Source organism: Bos indicus, chromosome 19 (assembly GCF_029378745.1).
Source record: "Bos indicus isolate NIAB-ARS_2022 breed Sahiwal x Tharparkar chromosome 19, NIAB-ARS_B.indTharparkar_mat_pri_1.0, whole genome shotgun sequence".
NCBI lineage: Eukaryota > Metazoa > Chordata > Mammalia > Artiodactyla > Bovidae > Bos > Bos indicus.
Window position 1 is genome coordinate 43,100,225 of NC_091778.1, and position 21,060 is coordinate 43,121,284.

The window sequence follows — 21,060 nt, forward strand, 5'->3', positions numbered from 1 at the left end:
GAGGATGAGAAGGCAACAGGTCAGGGGTGTCCCCTTTCAGGCCCGGGGCTCATCCCTTCTCCCCTTTGCCCTCAGGCTGAAGGGGACCTGAGGACCTGTGAGAACCAACTCAGAAATCCCAAAGGAACTCCAGACTGCCCACCCTCAAGACCCCAGCCTCCCAGGCCCCCAGGCCCTGGCCCACCTGCCCACTCGACTCTCCGTGCCCTGCGAGCCTGGTTGCTCCTGGATTAATTCACCCTCACTGGTCTCTGCTCTCCAACACTCTCAAGTGATTTCCTCCAGGGGATGTGTGGCCCAGGCTCCCTGAGAAAGAGGCTTCATCTCTCCCATCAGAGTGGATGTTTCCTAGGGTACACATTCTGTCTCCCCACTCAGACTGGGACCTCGCTCGGGGTGGGCACTGCGTCTCGCCCGTGTGATGCTCTGAGCTTGGCGTCTCCTTCCTCCCACCTAACACCACCAGCGGGAAGGGGGTCTCTTGGCTCTTCGATCACCTATGCCGCGTGCATCCTCAGTCGCTCAGTCATATCTGACTCTTTGCAACCCCATGAACTACAGCCCACCAGGCTCCTCTGTTCATGGGATTCTCCAAGCAAGAATACTGAAGTGGGTTGCCATTTCCTCCTCCCCGCCTCCAGGGGATCTTCCCAACCCAGGGATCGAACTCGTGTCTCCTGCCTCTAGTTCCTTGGCAGGCAGATTCTTTACCACTGGGCCTCCTCTGATCACCCAGCCCACCACAAGACGATCCACATGACTGACCAACAAGAAAGGGGAGAAGCACACCTGTGCAGAGGCCTGGGCCCCGTGGACTACTCTGTCCCACACGAGGCCCCCAGCTGCTCCTCCCCATTAAAACCTGCCCGAAGCTGGCAGCTTCACAGCCCCCTGGTCCTGCCTCTGCCTCAAAACCCAGGCCCTGGGCTTGTTGTTCAACATTTCAGGTGTGATTCACTTTCTCCAGTAAGGTTTTGTTGGAGAGGAATCACAGCCCCTAATCTTCTCAACCCCCATGATCACTATTCTGCCCCTTATGGAAAGAGCTCACTCAGGAGGCCAACTCCAAGGGCCTGGATCGATGCAGACTCTGCTGTGGACAAGTCACAACCCTTCTCTCAGCTTCACCTGCAAAATGAGGCTACTTGGTTTCCATGACAAACTCTTGGTGAGGCTGACATGAGACAGTGGCTGGCCTCAGGCCTTGTGCACACTAGGGATTTGGAAGAATCAGCGACTCCCAAGCTGGCTGGGTGAAGGCTCCCAGGGTAAGAGGTAACCCTTCCCTCTGCTAGGCAGATGTCCCCGTCCTAACCTCCAGAACTGTGTACCTTATATGGCAAAAGAGACTTTGCAGGTGTGATTAAGTTAAGGAATTTGCATTCCTTAACTGGAATTTTCTGGATTTTCTGGTTGAGCCCAATATAGCCATGTGCATGAGTGCTAAGTCACTTCAGTCATGTCCAACTCTTTGCGATCCCATGGACCATAGCCCACCAGGCCCCTCTGTCCATGGGATTTCCCAGGCAAGAATACCAGAGTGGGTTACTATTTCCTACTTCAGGGTGTCTTCCCTGACCCAGGGATCGAACCTGCGTGTCTTACATCTCCTGCGTTGGCAGGAGGGTTCTTTACCACTAGCACCACCTGGGAAGAGTCCTTAAATAGGGGTGGGGGCAGGGAGAAAGCTCAGAGCCAGAGAAGGAGATGTGACAACAGAAGCGGAGGGCAGAGAGAAGAAGCCATGAGCGAAGGAATGTAAGCAGACTCTAGAAGCAGAAAAGGCAAGGAACAGTTCTCCCTGAGTGCCTCCAGAAGGGGCTCAGCCCTGCTGACAGCTTGATTTAACCTTGCAAGATGCACTTCAGACCTCAGACTTCCAGAACTGTCAGATAACGTGAGTGTTGCTTTAAGCCCCTAAAGTTGTCATTTGGGACTTCCCTGGTGGTCCAGCAGTTGAGAATCTGCCTGCCAATGCAGGGGACACAGGTTCGATCCCTGATCCAGGAGGACTCTACATGCCGCAGGGCAACGAAGTTCATGCGCCACAACCACTGAAGCCCAGGCACCCTAGAGCCCACGTTCCGCAACAAGAGAAGGGACCAGAATGAGAAGCCCACGCACCACAACGAAGAGTAGCCCCTACTCGCCACAACTAGAGAAAACCCGGGCATGGCAACCAAGACCAGTGCAGCTGAAAATAAAATAAATAAATAATCATTTAAAAAATAAAGCTGTACTTTTTTTCCAATAACAATAGGAAATAATACCCTCTCCCTCACCTCTTTTAGTGCCAGAGTGCTAGTCGCTGTCACTCACGTTAGAATTATTATTTGGAGGTGGATCGGCTCCCCTTCTAGAATTACAATCCGTTACAGCCAAATGAGGGCTTCCCCGGTGGCTCAGCAGTAAAAGAATCTGCCTGCAATGCAAGAGACACAGAAGACTTGGGTTCGGTCCCTGAGTGGAGAAGATCCCCTGAGAAGAGCGTGGCAACCTACTCCAGTATTCCCACTTGGAGAATCCCATGGACAGAGGAGCCTGGCAGGCTACCGTCCATAGGGTCGCAAAGAGTCAGACACAACTGAAGCGACTGACCATGCACGCACAGCCAAAAGACAGCTTTCTGTTCATCTCTGAACCCACTCTAAGGTCTAACTTGGCACTTTATGCACAGGAAGTGCCCAATCGATGCTGGCTTGCTGGATGCAGACAGTAAGTGCCCGATGCTGGGCTTTTCCTCAGCACCCATTCATCGCATCCATGGTGGGGCCATCACTGGGCTGGGTGCCAAGAACTCAGCACTGAGTCAGCTAAGCCCTGCCCTTAACGAGCACAGGCAGGTGAGCAAGAAATGGACACGCGGTCCATCCCGGGGCCGAGTTATTGTGCGGTGATGAAGGTGTGTATGTTCAGGCACCTGGGAGGAGCAGGAGGGAGCGACTCATTCAGACCAGGCTGCTGCTGATGGTTTCACGGGGAGGGACCACAAAGCCGGGTTTCGAAGCCAGGGCAGGGCTTTGCCAGGCAAAGGAGACGAGGTGAGAACACATCCGAGCAGAGGTGGGTGGGGACCAGGAGACTCGCAGCTGGATCACTGTTCACTGGGAGCAACAGGAATGCCAAAGAAAGCAAACCTCAAAGGAAACACATTTGATTGGCTACTGTTGGTTGAGCATCTACTGTGTGCTGAGCTATCCCTAGGCTCTGGGGATATGGTGATGAACACAAAAGTCGTCTTTGCTTGTACGGAGCAGATACTGTAGTGGGAAAGATGGAAAATAATCAAACCAGAGAATGAGATGTTCTCCGTGGAAGCGTGAAAAGGGAAACTGAGTGCTTCCGGGGGCCAGGGCAGGAAGGCCTCTCCCGGGTGACATTTAAAGGCAAACTGAATTAAGGAAGGAGCCAGCACATGCAGGCAAAGGCATTCCAGGCCAAGGTAATAGCTGGTGGAAAGGCCCTGGGGCTGAACTAAGACACTCCTTTCAGCATGGTTGGGGGTGGGGGCGGTTAGCAGAGGAGAGGTGGGACTATGTAAGCTCAGAAAAGGGCAGGAGCCCCCACAGCATAGTGGTTCTCCTCCTTTACTCACAGGGCTGGTGAAGTAAAGTGAAGTGAAATCTCTCAGTCATGTCTGACTCTTTCCAACCCCAAGGACTATACCCTCCAGCCTCCTCTGTCCATGGAAATCTCCAGGCCAGAATACTGGACTGGGTAGCCATTCCCTTCTCCAGGGGATCTTCCCAAGCCAGGGATCAAACCCAGGTCTCCTGCATTGCAGGCAGATTCTTTTACCAGCTGAGCCACCAGGGAAGCCCTGATGAAAGCCAGGGCTGAGAACCATGCTCCAGAGTCTGGGGGACCAGAGCAAGGCATGTACATCCCGGTCAAGCAGTTTTTGTTTGTTTGACTGTGAACTTCCCAGAGCCTTCAACAAGCTAATGTGTGCTGTGACTCTCCAAGGAGAGGACAGCATTTCGCAAACCTAATCACCCATGAAGCCCCTTCCAGGAGGAGCAGGTGAAGGTAGGGTTCCTTGGAACCCATTTTGGGAATCTGTGGACCAACTCATAGGGCTTATTAGAGGGAGAAATGGCTAGAACGAAGGTTGGAAAGAGAGACCACCATGAAAGGTGTGCTCAAGAGTTTGGACTTGATTCTGTAGCAACAGAGTCATCCAAGCGTTGCTATGACGTTTCGTTTTGTTTTTGTCAATTTATAGAGATTTTAATCATACAAAGGGGTATGATCGATCTCTTCAATGCCTCCATCTCCCAGTTAATAATACCACAATCTTTCAGTTAATAATATCTCCTGGAGAGCCACCTCACTCTCTTTAATCCATTGTGACCGTGAGCTATAATTCATTCACTCCTGTCCCTCCCAACCTCCGCTCAGGCATCCAGGAATTTTTTCCTTCTCACGAACAATGATATAATAATAAACCTGCCTGAACATCTAGCCTGGTGAACTTTTACCAATATATCCTTAAGGGAATTTTAACAGTGGGATTATCGGATGAAGGGGTAAAGCCATGTTTTTCTTTTGATGGCTATTGCGAAATTTCCATTCAAGGTGAATGAAATTATATCTTTGCTTTAAAATACCCCAGTCTGCCCAACAAAAGGTGATGGAGGAGAGAGAAGGAACAAGAATGGCAGCATGTTCGTGGGCACAGAAAATAGACAGGTGCTTGCCAAGCAGGAGTGGGTTAGGGGAGGGATGAAGAAGGAGGTTGGGGTTCACAGATGTAAGCTCGTATATACAGATTGGATAAACAAAGTCCTACTGCCTAACAGAGAGAACTATATTCAATATCCTACGATAGGAACTTCTCTGGCAGGCCAGTGGTTAAGAATCCTCCTTCCAACGTAGGGACCATGGGTTCAATCCCTGATCGGGGAACCAACATTCCACATGTCACAGTGCAACTAAGCCTGGGTGCTGCAGCTACAGAAGCCCATGAACCGCAAGGAAGACCCAGTTCAGCCAAAAAAAAAAAAAAAAATCCTATGATAAACCATAATGGAAAAGAGTATTTTAAAAAGAATGTATATACACGTATAACTGAATCCTTTGCTGTACAGCAAAAATGAACACATTATAAATCAATTATATTTCAATTTTAAAATATTGAAAAAAGAAAAAAGGAATGGCAGCAAGTTGACGATTACTGAAGCTAAGTGATGGGCATATTATGAATATGAATATTCAGTCCTTAAAATTCACTGGAAGGACTGGTGCTGAAGCTGAAAGCTCCAATACTTTGGCCACCTGATGGGAAGAACTGACTCATTGGAAAAGACCCTGATGCTGGGAAAGATTGAAGGCGGGAGGAAAAGGGGACGACAGAGGATGAGATGGTTGGATGGCATCACTGACTCGATGGACATGAGTTTGAGCAAGCTCAGGGAGCTGGTGATGGACAGGGAAGCCTGGCGTGCTGTACTCCATGGGGTCGCAAAGAGTCGGACACGACTGAGCGACTGATCTGAACTGATGGGCATATGGGACTTTGTTCTGCCATCCTCTCTACTTTCATGTATATTTGAAATTGAAATTTGAATTTGAAATGTTTAAAAAAGGCCCCAAGCAGGCCCAGTGTCCTGTACATCATGGATCTTCACCTCCAAGTCTTCCTAAAAAGTCCTACACATTTTCACTTCCACCAACCATGAATGAGCATATTTCCCTCACCACGTCCATCAGCACTAGGTCTCATCAAACTTTGAAGTTTGTCTGTTGCTATTTTTCAAGTTTTGTCCTTTCAATGGTTGAAAAAGGTCTCTCTGTTGCTTCAATTTCCATTTCTTTAATCTTGAGTGAGACTGAACATCCTTCCCTAAATTGTTTTATTCTTGTTTTTTTATTTAATTTTTATTTTATATTGGACTATAGTTGATTTACAATGTTCTGTTAGTTTCAGTTGTACAGCAAAGTGATCCATTTATACACATACACATATCCATTCTTTTTCAGATTCTTTTCCCATATAGGTTATTACAGAATATTGAGTAGAGCTTCCAGTCCTATACAGTAGGTCCTTCTTGATGCTCTATCATATATATAGTAGTGTGTATATGTTCATTCCAAATTCCTATTTTATTCCCCCTACCACCACATATTCCCTTTGGCAACTGTAAGTTTGTTTTCAAAGTTTGTGAGTCTGTTTTCTAAATAAGTTCATTTGTATAATTTTTTTTAAAAAAAATATGTAACACTTCACGAATTTGCATGCATCCTTGCACAGGAGCCATGCTGATCTTCTCCATATTATTCCAGTTGTAGTATAAGCACTGCCAAAGAGAGCTCCCTTCCTGTTTTTTATGAGCTAGATGTTGCTACTCTTTACCTTTTTCCCCACTGTGGGATCTTGTCCTTGCTGACTGGTGTGAGCTTTGGTCAACGTGGGAAGAAGGCGTTTCCTACATGAGTTACAAATGTCTTTTCTCAGTTGGCCATTGTTCTTCCAACCTTGTTTACAGTGTTTTTTCCCCAAACAAATGATTTCCCCTAGGTCACATTCGCTAAAATTTTTCTCGTATGAGTCTGGGCATCAGGGAGTTTGAAGAAGGGCTCACTTTGGTGGTGATGTGAAAGCTGGAAGGGGGCCAAAGGCTGGCCCCCAGGCTGAAAGGATGGCCTGGGAGAGAGATGAGGAGGGTGAGATGGGACACAGTGGCTGAAAAGGAGATGGGGCTGAGTGGGGGAGGCATGGAGATGACTGCATTTTCGGGTTGAGCAGATGGGTGGTAATGATGCCACTGACTCTGTCAGAGAAGCCAGACAGAAAAGTAGGGCTCAGAGGAAGAAAACAATTCTCCTCGGAGTACTTACCACCCTGCATGGTCACATCTATTTCCTGTCTCCTCCTCTAGACTCAGGCAGGGACCCTGTGTCCTCCTCTCTGTCCCCAAAAACGGACATAGCAAATGATGCTTGATAACTGCAGAAATGAATGAATATGTGAATGACCTGAGCTCGAGGTGCCTCTGCTTGAGTGGACATGCCAGGGGGTGAAAGGAGGCGCACCACCACCACCAAGGGACTGATGGGTTGCCCCCTCGTCTGAGCCAGCCGGACCTGGCTGTGTCCACTCACCAGCCACACACAAGCCTGTCACGCTTTGCGGCAGAAGATAAGGGCTGCATTTGGTTCTGAGAATTCTAGCATCCACAGGTTTGCTGGATGTGGCCGCAGGGGGAGCCTGTTGGGCACCAGGTGAGGAAATCTTCCATCTAGAGGCAAGTGAGGGAAGCGCAGAGACTCCAGAGGCAGAGCCCTGGGACTGACTCCCTGGAGAACCTTCTAGAAAAGCTGGCTGGCCTGAAGGAAGACTTCCTGGGCAGGCTGGGAGACCAAGTTGCCTTTCTGGATTGATTCCAAGGTCGCCACCTGGAGACAAGAGATGTAAACACTGACGAGACAGCACCTGGCCAGGGAGCTGGGGACTTGTGGGGCTCCCACCTCACGTGGTTGTCTCTTCTCACCCCTCTGCTCCGTACCCCTAAGAGGGAAGCCAGAATGCTTCCGTTAGGACTACAGACCCCGGCGCTTTCCAAGAATGATCCGATCCTGGTTAAACCCGAGGCTCAATAGCCCGTCCACTGGAGCCTCAAATCTATAGCAGGAGCGCCCTCTGCTGGCTACCCTGGGTCGCTCATCTCTGCCGTACAGTCCCAAAAGGTGCTTGCTACCTGCAATTGCGGAAAAGACCATGAAACTCAAGACATCCTCTACCTGCACTTCACACCCGGCGCCTTCTCCAGGGACCTGGCCCCTCCTCACCATCTTCAGCTCCTCCTCCTCTAGTCCCACGAACCCCATAGAACCAGGGGCCCAGGCTGGGCCACTGTATCCCTTCCAGGCCAGTGGACACGAAATTCCTTGCTGAAGCTGAACTGTCCATTTCACTCTGCCTGTCCCTGAGTTCTTCATCTCCAAAAATTCCTTCTCTGCCTCAGGCACAAAGCTCTCCTCTCTTCCCTACACCTTCAGTTCAGTTCAGTTCAGTCGCTCAGTCGTGTCCGACTCTTTGCGACCCCATGAATCGCAGCACACCAGGCCTCCCTGTCCATCACCAACTCCTGGAGTTTACTCAGACTCACATCCATCAAGTCAGTGATACCATCCAGCCATCTCATCCTCTGTCGTCCCCTTCTCCTCCTGCTCCCAATCCTTCCCAGCATCAGAGTCTTTTCCAATGAGTCAACTCTTTGCATGAGGTGGCCAAAGTACTGGAGTTTCAGCTTTAGCATCATTTCTTCCAAAGAAATCCCAGGGCTGATCTTCAGAATGGACTAGTTGGATCTTCTTACAGTCCAAGGGACTCTCAAGAGTCTTCTCCAACACCACAGTTCAAAAACATCAATTCTTCAGCGCTCAGCTTTATTCACAGTCCAACTCTCACATCCCTCCACCTTAGGTTGTTCTATTAAATGGCTCACCCCAAAGTTACTCCTTGTCCAGACTCCCCCAGCCAAGTGAGAGGGTCCCTGAAGCAGGGCACTGTCCCCTCAGAAGGGACTACCCACTTCCTGCCTCTAGCTCCCTGGAGACAGCAGCTGCTGTGGGCTGGCTCCTGCTGAAGCGCCCCACACGGCATATGGCACCTGCTCCGTTCACAATAGGTTGACCCCGTGCAAAGCTTTGAGTGCCTGGTGTGTGCATCTGTGCCTGGACGGGTCCTGCGCGTGCGAACACAGCGAGTGTGTGTACCTCCGTGGGGTCTGCAGGGTGGCCTGTCTGGGACTCCAACCCGGGCTGCGGCGGCGCGGAGCAGGGGGAGGCCGATGTCCCTCGCCGCCAGGGGGCAGCACTGAGCCGCTCTGGCCCTGCCAGAAACTTGATGGTGAGAAGAGGCCTGTGTCTCCAGCCAAGGAATAATAACCCAAAATCCACGGTGCGGGTCGAGGTGGGACCGGAGAGACTGCCGTCACTGTTTCTAAACTCAGGTGGTGGATTCACAGGTGTTTATTGCCTTAATTTTTTTTTTTTTTTTTGCTTTGATTTTTAAATCCTACCTATGTCTTATAGATTATATTTTGAATCTATTTGGTAGTATTTTTTTTTTCTTTTTAGTAAAGACTGGCCTCTGAGCTCTCTCTAGAAGAGGGGAAGACGCCCTGCCCTCTCTGAGTCAACTTCGGAGGCAAACTTGAGCCAGGCAGCTCTTGGGGTTTCCCCAGACTCCTGGGAGGGTTCCCTGGGGTTGACCTCCACCCTGGGCAAGAGGAGCCAAGCTTCTCCCACCAACCACCCTAGATCCCCTGCCACCATCCTCCGAGATAAACTGCACACTCACACACGGTTCACACGCACATTCACACACCCGTATCACAGGCTCAGACTGACACACATAGACTGACATAGTCACAAGCTCATGCACTCACACATTTACACTCTCCCACATATTCACTCTCCCACTCACACAACTTCACACCACAGAGTCACACGCTCACACATGTTCGTAAACTCCTACACACTCAGGCACATCCACAGACACACACCCAGGCTCCCACCTTCACACATTACCCACAGCTTTCACATAGTCACACTCACACCTCTAGACTCACACATTCATGATCCACAGATGCACATGAACTCACACACTCATAGATCCATACACACTCACACACAATATATACACATTCATAGACCCCACACTTTTAATCAGCTCACATGCACATTCACAGACTCACATGCATTCACACTCATAGACTTACACACCCTCATGCCAACACACCCATGCACACTCACTCACATCCACACTCTCACTCATACATACAGACTCTCCCAGCCTCACACACTGATTCACATTCACTACTTACGCTCACATTTTTACCCACTTGTGGACACACTCATGTACGCTTTCACACTTGTGCACACTCACACAGCCTCTCTCTGCTTGTACTGTATTCACCCACTCACATAAAGCAGTCATTGCCAGGCACACTGCCCATTAACCTTGAGTCCCCACCCTGGGTGGGATCAGGAGCTTGCACCTTGATCTCAAGAGAGATTTCTGGAATCTTCCCAGGAGGCCCCAGTCACGTGGTAGAGGGATGTTTCCCCTCAGACTGGAGGGAGCAGAAGCAGGGCTTGGTGACAGCCCTTTGCAAGTCCGAGGGCCTCAGAGGACTTCCCCAAGCTGCCTGCACCCTTCAGTATCCACTCTCTACCCCCTCACCCCCGTGAGAGAGGGCCTGGGGACATGCCAGGGGCCACATGTGACAGCGTATTCCCCTGGTCTCAGGGAACTCTGTCCCGAGGGAGACACTGGACATCACAGGCTGGCTGAGCAGCTGGGGCTGTGGACACACCTCAGAGGGGCCTCCCATCGGCCCAAGAGGCAGGACAGCCAGGGGAGGGGTCTGAGCAGGGACTTGTCTACATGAGGGTCATAGGTAGACATTGGCCTTCCCAGGAGATGACTGGCACACGCAAAGGCCAGGACACACGGGGGCCTCGTACCCTCAGGGAAGTGAGATGTCCTAGATGGAGGGAGTCAGCTGGGGAGGCAGAGATGGGAGCTGAGCTTGGAGACGCTGGCAGGGGCCCACAAGGAACAGGCCGATGTGCCCTGCTGGGGAGCATGGCCACAGGGTGTCCTGATCAGCCGTGCAGGACAGGCGAGGACAAGGCCACTCCACAGAGGCTGACAGTATGTCCAGAAGCTCCGGGAGTGGCTGGCGCCCTCAGCCCCCATTCCAGCAGCAGAGCGGCGCAGAAACCCCATCCAGGGACTTCCCTGATGGCCCAGTGGCTAAGACTCCGAGCTTCCAATGCAGGGGGCGAGGGTGTAATCCCTGGTCAGGGAACCAAGATCCCACGTGCCGTATGGCCCAGCCAAAACAGTTTTTGAAAAAGAAACTCGATCCACTGGCTCAGGGAAGCCTCCACAGGTAGACTGTGCTTTTCTAAGTCATCACAACACATCCCCCGTGAGTGACAAGTCTGTCCGTCAGAGGGTCAGAAACAAACCCGCCAACCAAAAACCCAGGAACCTTCAGGAGCAGTTCAGCTTCTCCTAAGCAGCCTGGAGTGGGGGGGTGTGGGGGCACCCCATGGGGGGAACAGAGGCTGGGGGCCAGCAGAGCAGAGCTGGGGACAGCACAGGGAAGGCACGGGGTCCCGGCTCCCCAGCTCATGCCCATTCCTGCATGAGGGAGGGTGGGGCTACTCCAGGCCGCACATTCCAGCTGATGCCGCACCCTCCCAACCTGTTCTCACCTGTTCCCATGACTTCCCAGGCTGCGCTGGGGCCCAGTTCTCAGTGCCAACTCCCAGAATCCTTCAGGGCTCAGAATCCAACTAGAGGGACCCTGGTCTGAATGTGCACAAGTCCACCACCACTGGGACAACTGCCTCCCCCGATACAAACACATGCACACACATGCATGCACACATGTGCACACACTCATACACTGAACCATCCTTAGCTCAAAGACACCAGGACTCAGAGTGGCTTCCAGGAACTGAGGTACTTCTTTCCACTGCAAACAGCACCCTATTCTTACCCTGGGGCAAAGTGCTGCCCTCCGGCCACAAGGCCCTGGGCAGGGGAGGAAGAAAAGCAGCTGAAGTCCCTAGAGGGTCCCCAGGAATAGAGGCACCCAGAAAGCCAGCCCTAGGGCTCAGCCGAAGGCAGCTGGAAAGGCGAGTCCTGAGAGGTGCTCGGCGATGGGCTAGCTAGGGAGGGGGCTGCATGCGCCCACCTGCTCTCCCTCCCACGGCCCAGCCCCTGGCGGCCTGGCACTCAGCCTGCTGCCTCTCTGGGGGCACGGTTGACATCTCATCTCGTCCCCTGCCTCTCCTCCCACAGCCCTGGTGTCACCCTCCCCGGCCTTTCGTGCAGGACAGAATTCCCACGCCCACCCTGGGCCCAGGGCCAGAGCTGTTGGTTCCCACCAAAGCCTGGGAAGTGGTTTCTGCAGCCCAAGCTACACCGGGCCTGCCCGGGAAACAGCCCGGCCCTGCTTGCTGCAGGGACATGACGGAGGGTGCCAGCCCAGTCCCCACGGAACTGCTGAGGCCGCAGAACTGGGTGACGGGCAGGCCGCCATTCGCCGGAGTGCATGAAACTCTAGCTCTACCAGCCGCCCTCAAAGGAGACGGGGCAACTACGGTCAGGGTCCCCAGATCCCAGACTTAAGGTTATCTCTGCCAGCCCCAGCCAGGAGCCAGGCCTGACCCGCAGAGGTTGATGGGAAGCTGCAGAGCTTGGGGGGAGGGTCCCCCACACAGAAGGGGTAGGGTCCCAGGATAGCCCATCTCGGGTCTCAGTCTCAAGGTCACAGTTCACCCACCAAGAGCCCAGGGGCCTCGATAGAATAGGGGGCTCTGTCTTCCTGTGACAGGAGAAGCCAGAGAGAGGAAATGGACTGTGGGAGCATCTCACAGACAGTGACCTTGACCGACCCCCACATGAATCCCTCTCAGCCCCCTGTCATGCAGAGAGCCCAGCCAGGCTGTGGAGGAAACAGGGAAAGTGGCAAGCTGTTGGCAGGCCCCAGAGGCAGCCCCCATGGGCACAGGGCCCCACTCTGAGCCTCTGCCCCAGGCCCCACCTGGCACCCAGGTCTCCAAGCTGGTGAGGACAAAGGCCTCCTCCAGAGACTGGGGGGCTACAAACAGGAAGTGCCCCCCCACCCACTGCCTCCTGGCCTTGAAGGGGCCCTCACCACCTCCCCAGCTGTCAGAACACCCTTTGCTCTTCCCTCCAGTGCTTGCTGAGCCATGAGAGAGCCAAGGCCCAAACCACACACCGGTGTGAGCCTCAGCCTCCAGCTCTCCAAGCGCAGAGGCCAAGGGGGGCGTGAGGAGGGGCGAGCAGTGGGCACCCCAGCTGCCAAGGCCATGGTGGGGGCTGGGGCTCCAGCAGGCTTCCCCCAAGCCAGCCTGCACCCCTCCCAGCAGGGATATGCAAGGCAAGCAGTTCCCACGCCCCATTCTAGGCGGCTGCCAGGCAGGGTCCATACAAGGCCAAGGCCGCAGCGCTGAGCTGGCAGGCGGGGGCCGGGGCAGGGCCCAGAACACCTGGCTTGGCCAAACCCCGACGCACCCTGCTTGTGAGGAATGTGGACACCGCCCGGGCTGGCCCTGGGAAACCTGCCACCCCCCTGGCTCCCGCCCGGCCCTGACTAAGCCTGGGTGGGCCGTGGGCCGGGAAGATACAGTCTCAGCAGGAACCAGGCTCTCCGGCCCCACCCTTCCCTCCCCTGGCCCACCGGGGACTGAAGCAAGGGACAGGGCCTGAGAGAGGGGTGGAGAGCTGGGACAGCACCCACTGGGCCTCGGGACGAGGGGGACAGCAGGGATACCGTGGGACTTCCCCTCCCGGCTCTGCCCGTGGTCTGCCCACACCAGATTCCCCCAAGATGTCCGAGAGCTGGGCACTCTAAAAACAACAGTCTGGCCCGTAGGACCCAAGCCCTCTAGCATGGCCCCCTCGTGTCACTGAGCCTCAGTCTCCACGTCCACAGAAGGGGGCCAGGGCTGGTTACTCCCCCACAGGGCCGGGCAGAGGTGGGGGGAGAAGCTTCTGCTCAACCTGCAGGCATTGGAAAAGCAGTTTCAATTAAGCACAACTTTGACCAGGCCTGGTAACCAGGGGAAGGGCTCACCAGCTCTGGGAAGGTGCCCCAACCCAGGGAGGGGAAGCAAGAAGAGCCCCAGATTCCATCACTCCCTGAGTGTCAGAGGCATTTACCAAGGAGGCCTCGTGAGGTCCATGCTTCGAGCTGAGAGACTCCATCCATTCTCTGTCACCCAACATGGATGTTCCCAAATTCCCCAGAACAGAAGCTGGGCCCCCCGTCTCAGACCAGGCGCCCTCAAGGGCTGGGGCCTTGTTTCTCCCCTAACTGGGGGCTCCCCGGGGCGGACACCCTGTCTGCCTCTATCAGCCCACAGTCCCAAGCCCTGGGCCATGGAAACCAAAAGCCAGTGAAGTCCAGAAAAGCTGTCCTTCCCTCTTCAGTACCACCCAACTTCCTAGGTCCTGATCCCCTCTGCTCACCCAGTCGCCCCCAAACACGATGCTAGAACAGCCTCCCAGTGCCCCCTGCCCCAGCCTTGGGGGCTGGTGAACTTCCCATCCATCCCCTGCCAAGAAAGACGCCCTGCTGCCCTCCTCCCTACCAGGACAGAAGGGCCTTCTCATAACCACCCCCCTGAAACCTTCCCACAGCCCAGCTGGCCCAGGAGGGCTTTCTTGCTCAGACCCACACTCTTAAGAGTCCCTTGGACAGCAAAGAGATCAAACCAGTCAATCCTAAAGGAACTCAGTCCTGAATATTCATTGGAAGGACTGACGCTGAAGCTGAAAGCTCCAATACTTTGGCCACCTGATGGGAAGAGCTGATTCACTGGAAAAGACCCTGATGCTGCGAAAGATTGAAGGCAGGAGGAGAAGGGGACGACAGAGGATGAGAAAGTTGGATGGCATCACCGACTCGATGGACATGCGTTTGAGCAAGCTCTGGGAGATGGTGAAGGACATGGGAAGCCTGGAGCACTGCATGCAGTCCACGGGGTCACAAAGAGTCAGACCCGACTTAGTGACTGAACAATAACACTTTTTGCTGTGATCCACCTGGCCCGTTTCCGCATTCTGCTTGCTACCAAGTCTAAGGGGCTGGGGCCACACCATCCAAGGCTGCTGGGCAACAGCCCTGGCTCCCCTGAACTTGAGAAGGGAGGGAAGGGTCTCCAGGCTCAGGGGCCCTGCTGCCCCCTCCCCCTGCCTGTCTTCCCACCTTCCCCCCCACAGGCTTCTCCCCAGCCAGGCATGCAGGCCCAGGTTGGGGTGCGGCCTTGGCAGGACAAAGAGTCTCTATTGTTGGGTGTTGTGCCTCGGTTACCAAGGAGGGAGGCTGGGCTGGCTCCATGCCATGTTTGGGCCCCAGGCTGAACGCGTGGGTGGGGAGGGAAGGCAGAGGATTTGGGGTGTGGAGCTCAGGCCCTGCTCCCAGCGCCTGCGGGCAGGGAGGGCCCGCTGGGACTTGCAGCCACCTGGGCCAATTCAGACTTGCCCGCGCCCTAGCTTTCTGCTGGCTCTGGGACACGCCAGCCAGGTGGAGCCAGCTGGGGGCAGGGCAGGCTCCCCTGCTGCTCAGATGGGAGCAGCACCGCAGACACTGGCATGTCCTGATGCCCAGGACTGACTCTGTACCACCCAGCACTCGGGCCAGCCCTGGGAGAGGGTCTCAGGACTCTGGGTCAAGTCACCACCTCTCTTGGACCTCAGTTTCCCCATCTGTCAGAAACGGGCCTGAGTTGTCCCTGAGAAGGCTCCCTCGCTCTGTTTGCCCACCAGGAGCTGAGCCGGCTTGAGCCAGGGGTGCAGGAGCAGGGCTGTGGGCAGGGGGCTCACCGCTGGCTGGGAGGCCCTGTTTCCCAGGGCTCCCTGTACAACTGCTTAGGCCACTGCCTGGCCCAGGGCTGGCACCCCCGAGTGCCAGCGGGTGGCTGAGGACAGAAGCCCAGGGCTGTGCTCAGGAGCGCTGTCAGAGGGGAGGGGGCCTCCCTGGCCTCTAGTCCAAGGGCCGGGGCTACCCTTTCTCCCTCTCCCAGCAATGGCCAAGCAACAGCCCAAAGAATCCTGGCCTGACCTTCGGTGACTCCTCCCCAGCCCCTGCCCCGCAGACAAAGGGCAGCTTCGACCATTAGAACGTGGTTGAGCACTGGCCACGTGCTCATCAGGATTTCCGGGGCAGCAGAACGACACATGGTTTTGGAAATCCTGAAACCCATGCTCAGATGCGCATGACTGTGTGCCTGGCTCTGTGCTGGAGGTTGGGAGGCTGGACCGAGGCCCCACAGCCTGGCGCAGGAGACTGTGGGCATCGTGGACAGCCCATAGGGCCAGGGCAGGGCAGGTTTCGGGGGAAGCAGGAGGAGAAGCTGAGGATGGGGAGGGAGGGAAAGGGGCCTAAGGACGTGAATAGACAGCCGTGCCAAAAAGAACACAATGAGTGTGGCATTTGGAGGTGAGGGTGTGAAAGTGAGGCCAGGAGACCAGCAGGCAGGTGAGGAGCCGGTCTCCAAGGGCTTGTGACCAGGCTGAGATACTGAGAGTGGGGGGCATCGCAGGGGGAGGGGAAGGACCTGACCCCAGGAGGGAAGGACCCATGTCCCCACAAGCCGACACCTTCTGGGGGCCCTGACCCAGGCTCTGGACACTCCCCTGCCCCGGAAATCCCAAAACCTAGGCCTTTGCTTTGGATAAACACATGAGCTAATGCCCATCTAATCCAGACCTGTCCTCCAAAGCCTGAAGTTTGCAAAACAGAGAAAAGAGGCTTGTTCATGCAAGTGTGCCAGCTGCTGGGTGCAGTGCTGCTGGGAAGTGGGGGACATACACACAGGGCTGACCTAGCTGGAGGCAGAGGGTCCTGGGCAGGGATACCCACTAGGCTAGAGGGGGAGCCTCACTCAGACACCCCAGGGCTAGGGTCTGGGGTGTGGACGGTGCGGGGGGCTAGGGCCCCAGGGAGTGGAGGCCCCCAGCAGCAGCTGCTCTGCTTTGCTCCTGACACAAAGAATCCCAAAGAAGCCAGACATCTGCCCACTTAGGAAGCTGGAACTTAGGATTTGACTGAAAGGCCTCCCGATCTTTTAAATGTAGAAACTATTCCAAAATAACATTCTGGGCAGATCAAACACAGCATGGATGTGAGAGAGTTCCAGGGGCCTGAAGGACAATAGAACCCAATGGCCTCCTTGACCAAGGAGTCCACTGAGGCCCAGAGAGGGAATGGGCCTGCAGACAAGGATCAAGTTGGGCCAAACCCAGGCCCCTGACTCTCCCAAGCTCACCCTGGCACCCCCAGCCACCTCCCAGGAACAGCAGCACAGACCTTCCCACCACTCACCTCCCCCACCACACAGACCCCATGCCCCTGAGGGGGAGGAGCTGTGCCCCTCACTAACCACCCCCGAGCTGGCCTTGGCACCCTGCCCTGCTGGGTCCCAAGGCGTCCCATACTCTTCAGACCTCAGAGCTGCAGAATTGTTCTCCCACCTATAGACAAGGGAAACTGAAGCCAGAGAGGCCAGACCACTGCCCAGGTTTCCTCAATGACAAGTCCCAGGCAGTAGGGAGGGGGCTCTATGGCAGCCTGCAGGAACCTGTAACTTGGGCCCCACTGGGAGGGCTGACTTGCAGGGTGGGGAGAGCAGGGGTGAGTCAGAGGCAGCGCTGGGCAGGTTCAGAGTGGCCCGAGCACACTGCCAAGTCCAGAGAAATCAGAGACTCCCTGTGCCTGAAACGGGGGTTCCGCAGGGGCCTGGACACCCTGAAGGCGAGGCGTGAGCATACCAGACCGGAGGAGGTGCCGACCCCGGCTGGTGGGAGCAGCAGCAAGTGGGGTTCTGAGGACCAGAATGTCAGCGGCCCCCCACACCAGAGACCCCTCTCTCCCTTGTGGCACTTTCTGCCCTCCCCACCCTTAGCCCACTTCTAACCCTGGGCCACAGCCAGGTGTGTTAATGCTGGCCTTCTTGGGGGGCAGCAGTAAGAAGAAACACACCCCACACACATTGTCTGGTGCCCTAGGGCCTCGGAGGTCACCCCAAGGACGATGAGGAGTCAAGTTCATGCCGAGATGCTCAGCGCCTGCTCTGTGCAGGTCCCAGGCCAGGAGACACGGATGCATGGCCATGGGCCTGATGTCAGGGAGCCCCAGCCCACAGGGAGAGTGGAAACCAAAACCCCACGGAGCAGCCAGGGCCTTATCAGCTGCCAATGGGAAGAGGAGCATTCCTAGGCTAATATGCACAGGATTCTTCTGGACATTCAATCTGGTCTTTTTCAACTTAATGTACAGGGAAAAAATGCACATACAGAGCAGTTCATAAAATAATCCCTCCATGTGGTATTATAGCACATTAAAATTACCTTGTTAATATATAAAATGCAAAGAGAACTCAACGAAAATTTTCTTTTCTTAAAGACATGTAAAAAGCAAAGCTAGAGGATTTAGAATGCTAGAGATCCCAAAATACAGACTTTCTTTAAAGGCTTTTTTTTTAATGTGGATCATTTTTTAAGTCCTTGTGGAATTTGTTACAATATCACTTCTGTTTTATCTTTTGGTTTTTTGGCCATGGAGCATGTGGGATCTTAGTTCCTCGACCAGGGATCGAACCCACACCCTCTGCATTGGAAGGTGAAGTCTTAACCCCTGAACCTCCAGGGAAGACTCTAGACATATTTTTAATATAAATGATCTGAGGGACAGACATAGTGTAGATGCTTGGTCCAAAAAGTGAACTTTTCTAAATTATATTATTGCCATACTTCTTACATGGTAAATGTAAAATAAATATTGAGTAAATCAGTAAAAATTAAAAAAAGTAAAGAAATGAAAGAAAGAAAAATGCATGTACAATCTCTGTGCAGCTCAGTGAATTTTCACAAAGTGAAACCAGCACCTATATAACCAGCACCCAGATAACAAAACAATTTGAGCATCTCCCAGAGCCCCCCACCCTCCATCCCATGCTCTCTTCCAAGTACTAACCCCCCACCCCGGGTAAGCATTACTAACAGCAGAGACTCATAGGACTGCTTTTGTACTTCATATGATTGGGCTCATAATACAGCTCCTTTTATGTTTTCTTGCTCACTGCTGGAGAGAATCCTGCTGTCTGAACACACATGTGTGGGACTGTGACGGAGCATGGGAACGGGCATTCAAAGTGGGGGAACCTGGTGGGGAGGCGGGGTGAAGGTAAGGAGGTGAGCAACAGCCCTGGGGGAATTTGAGGGGGAGGATGAAGGCAGGGAGGTGAGAAACAGCCCGGCCCCCAGGCTTGCTCCCACAGCAAGTGTCCAGAGCTTGGAGAAACTCACAGGCAACCCTGTCTGATCCAAAGAGGGTCAGTGCTTTATGCCAGACCTGCTCCCAGGATGTGCCTCAGACAGGAGCTAGGCATGGGTCTGCAGCCCAAGGCCTCCCCAGCATCCTGGCCCTGTGTCCTGTCCACTGCTCCAGATTCCAGCCTGCTCCAACCCCACCTACCCCCGCCCCCCACTCCTCCACCGTGTAATCTGCAAGACGAAAGGCACCAGAGACAAGATAATCACATGCAAGTAATATGCAAATGAACTAGACTCCCTGTATCTACCTGGACAGTGACCAACAGGAGAGCCAGACCTCCAAACTCCAAGTGGACAGACCAACCCCTACCACTGACTCAGTCTTCCCACTAGCTCCTAGGATACACAAGCCCCACCCCCAAACCTTTACCCCAAAGCTCCAGTCTCCTGCTCTTCTCTTCACCTCCTAACTCAACTCTGAGTCATGGGGGACTGCAGTATGGTGGCCCTGAGGTGGGCTCAGCCCCTGCCTTCCAGGACACAAACACAACCAAGAACTGGCCTCGGGACAGCGATTCTCAGCCTTGAAATCACCTGGAGACTGGGGAACTCAGCAGTTCTGGGTGTGGCCCGAGACTCTGCATTTCTGGCCAGCTCCCAGGGGATGCTGAAGCTCCTGGTCCCAAGACACACTGCAAACAGCCAGTGGCATAGAAGTGTGTGCCATGCTGCCCCCAGGAACACAAAGCAGGGCTCAGAGAAACGCAGGCAGGAGAGCAGTTAGGAAGCAGCAGGCCAGGACCAAATCTCAGCCCTGACCTGACTTTCGGTGAGCACGTGTCTCCCCATCCCAGAGCTCAAGGTCCTGAGCTGAAAGGTGCCCACTGACGGGACTTGCCTGGTGGTCCAGTGGTTAAGACTCCACACTTCCAATGCAGGGGACCAGGTTCAAGTCCTGGTCAGGGAACTAAAAGCCCATATACAGCACCTAGAGAAGCTGTGTGCCCCCAAGAAAAGCCCACTCACTGTAACGAGGTCTAATAAATAGAACAATTGCCACCACCCCACCAGGTTCCCGAGGCTTCAGTGAGACAGGACTTGTTCCTGAAGCCTGGCACATTGCAAGTGCTTGATAACTGGAGACATTTAAAAAAATATACAAGGTTGACTAGGAAAGTGTCCAGGAAAGCTTTTGGGGGTGAAGGAAATATTCTCTATCTTGATAGGGTGGTGGCCCCTTGGGTAAATGCATTTATCAAAACTCATTAACTCTGCACTTAAGATGGGTGAATACTTCAGTACCTCAATTAAAGTTGAATTTTTACAGAGAGCAATGAGATTGGGCCTTGTAAGGTGATAAAGACAGAGATTTCATTAGAAGGAGGCAACTGCCCAGGTAGAGGCATGGAGGTGGGGAAAATGCAGCCAGGGCCACAGGGAGGAGGGGAGGAGAGGGATCCCCTTAACCGACCGCTTCTGCGAGTGGTTTAGGAGACCCAGGACCAAAACCGGGAGGAGAGTGTCCTGCCAAGTCCTCCCAGGGCTGCTGAGCACCCACTGTATGCCAGGCACTGGTTTGGGACTTTACCTAGATCAGGGGTCACCCTGCCCAAGAGCTAAGAATGGTTTTTTACATTTTTCAGACTTTTTTTTTTTTTTCAATAAAAGAACAACATATGAAAAGTGGATGAAATTCAAATTTTAATGTCCACAAGTATTTATTGGAACACGGCCACACCCATTTGTTCAAGGGTTATTTCACACTTGGAGACCAGAATTGAGTGATTATGGAAGAGACCAGATAGCCAGTAAAACCTAAAAAAAAGTTTACTTCTTAAGCCTATAAGGTAGAGGTTGCTGCTGCTGCTGCTGCTAAGTCACTTCAGTCGTGTCCGACTCTGTGCGACCCCATAGACGGGAGCCCACCAGGCTCCCCTGTCCCTGGGATTCTCCAGGCAAGAACACTGGAGTGGGTTGCCATTTCCTTCTCCAATACTGCACTATACGAAAGAGAAAGAACGAAGGTGCCACACAGCCTTCCTTCCTCCTTTGCTAAGCTTCTGACCTACGCCATCTCCAGGCAGGGCTGACCCCGTCTCCCTAGCCCTACTTAGTAAACCCGACCCTCCGCATCCGAGCACCCAGTAGAGCCTCAGCGCCCCTGCGGGCGGTCGGGGATGGGACGGAGCAAGCTGAGCCCCGACCTTTGTCGTCTACCGCCACCTGCTGGC

At 54.0% G+C, this 21,060-nt stretch overlaps 1 protein-coding gene and 1 non-coding gene across 4 annotated transcripts in view; both read right to left on the bottom strand.

Annotated features, from left to right (window-relative positions):
• Window positions 1–19,193, bottom strand: part of LOC109574301 (keratin, type I cytoskeletal 42) — a 31,004-nt gene extending 11,811 nt beyond the window's left edge. For all 3 annotated transcript variants that reach the window (XM_070773470.1, XM_070773468.1, XM_070773467.1), the window contains exons 1-5: window positions 19,138–19,193; window positions 7,105–7,398; window positions 6,841–6,949; window positions 2,283–2,422; window positions 2,125–2,194 (exon numbers count right to left, since the gene is read on the bottom strand). The gene's annotated coding sequence lies outside the window, so the exon portion shown is untranslated. The remainder of the gene's footprint in view (window positions 1–2,124; window positions 2,195–2,282; window positions 2,423–6,840; window positions 6,950–7,104; window positions 7,399–19,137) is intronic.
• Window positions 6,210–6,313, bottom strand: LOC139177810 (U6 spliceosomal RNA). Its single transcript, XR_011562278.1, has one exon. It is a non-coding gene; the product is annotated as a U6 spliceosomal RNA (small nuclear RNA).
• Window positions 19,194–21,060: the final 1,867 nt, after the last annotated feature.